We start from the raw sequence: 1872 nt of genomic DNA, 5'->3' as shown, positions 1-1872 counted from the left end.
GTGCTCAGCAACAGGAGAAGCCACCGCAATGAGAAGCCCGCACATTGCAACTAGAAAGCAGCCCTTGCTCACCACAACTAGAGGAAAGCTTGTGCCGCAACAAAGACCCAGCATAGCCAAAAATAAATAAGGAAAAAAAAAAAAAAAAGAGTTCACAGAACAAGCCATTAGTGGGAGGAGGCCACTCAGCAAGTTGGCAGTGTGGCCTGCTGGATTCTGGGAAACTGGCTTTCAACTTTGCCACCCTGAAAACGTCCAGCTCTTCTCTGAGTGTTGGTCTTCTCAGAAGATAGCCCAGGTGAAGCCTAAGGCCCTTCTAGCTCTGGTGAAATGAGGTTTCAGGGGACCCAGGAGTTTCATGGGGTTGTGTGTGGGTGAGCAGATGAGTAAGAAGAAATTAATTAATCTCAGATGCTGGAAAAGTATGAAAATAGAAAGGGAGTGAGAGACCTTGGAGGCTGAAGAAGAGAACAGGAGGCAGAATGCGTTCACTAGGTCATCTTGAATTGCACCAGATTTCAGGTCAACAATAAACTAGCCCTCTGATTTCAAACATCTCGTGCTTGGGCACAAATGTGTTTGAAAAGGAGAACAGATGTGGAGGTAGACCAGAACTGAAACCCTTGTCTCAACAGACAATTGAATTCAGCAGGCAAATTCCCCAAAAAAGATTTGTTTAGTTTTGTTTTCATAAATGAAGGAAGCAAACTATACCATATCTGGCATGGAAGCAGGCTTCCAGGACAAAAAATGGGCAAATGTGGAAAGAAAACTAAAAAATTTACCACGCCTGAGGCAGTAATTGAGAGACGAAGGATATAGACCTGCTTCTGCTATTAAGGGACTATGTAAGATGGAGAAAATCACATCATCTTTCCAGTTTCCTTTTATGAAGATGTAAGTGGATCGCAGATGGCAAAAACAGCACATGTGACACCAACAGCTCTGTCCAGGCCACCGAGATACATCAATCATCAGTCAGCACAATCTTTCCTGCAACATCTAGACGTGTTCTCTGAGTCCCTCTCAACACAGCACTTCCAGTGACTACTACCAAATTAACAGAATTGACTCTCAAAATGAAACCTATCCACTTTTCTGAACTAGACTACTGGTTCCCAGCATTTGGGCTGCAGACTCCTGGGAGTCTGTGAGGTTACTGAAAAATGTCTGATGTTAAGTCATACACTCACCAAACTTTGTCTCTAGGATCAGTCAAGTGTTATCTTATCACTGTCTTCATTCCCAAAAGAGAACAGGAACATCTGGCCAAGGGCATTTCAAACTCCTCTTCTGTTCTGAAACTTTCTATTTCGAGGCTGAATTTCTCTCTCTCCCCTACCCACTTCCCTCAAACCTCATTCTTCTAACACTAACATGGTTTCTATTGGTCAGGAAGGAATCTCCCAACCTTGGTTGACAGTGGAAAGAACCAGACAGCAGACGGCAGCAGGTGAGTGACAACAATCATCACTGCTTTGTCCTTGAGATGAGCCTCGATCAACTTGAGGGCCATCTGCCCAAACTGCCTCTCATACTTCAGGTCATCTGGCCTGGGTCTTTCTTTCCATATCATCTCCTAGACTTTGCTAAAGGTTTAATAGCATCCCAGATGCAAGCTTAGTTTCTCCTTCAACATTTAGGGTGGAAAGCTAAGACCCAAGGCAGTATGGGGAATAGGCTTGGGCACCACCACTAACTAGGTGAATGACCTTCAATAGCTTTTTTCATCTCTTTGAGCCTCAGTCCTCTCATCTATAAAGTGGGATAGTTGTGGTGACAAGACAATGCATGTGAATTGCCTAGTACAGTACTGAGTCTGCCTCCTAGTAGGTATTCAACAAATGATATTCATAATGATGATAGACGTTT

The 1872-nt window shown here is 43.9% G+C and overlaps 1 pseudogene; it reads left to right on the top strand.

Moving 5' to 3' along the window:
• The first annotated feature begins 1377 nt into the window (after window positions 1–1377).
• The window catches only part of LOC105000179, a 2741-nt pseudogene continuing 2246 nt past the window's right edge, over window positions 1378–1872 (top strand).

The sequence above is a fragment of the Bison bison genome, unplaced genomic scaffold (assembly GCF_000754665.1).
Source record: "Bison bison bison isolate TAMUID 2011002044 unplaced genomic scaffold, Bison_UMD1.0 scf7180017864369, whole genome shotgun sequence".
NCBI lineage: Eukaryota > Metazoa > Chordata > Mammalia > Artiodactyla > Bovidae > Bison > Bison bison.
The sequence above is the reverse complement of the archived record's forward strand: the minus strand, read 5'-3'. Positions and strand labels throughout refer to the sequence as shown.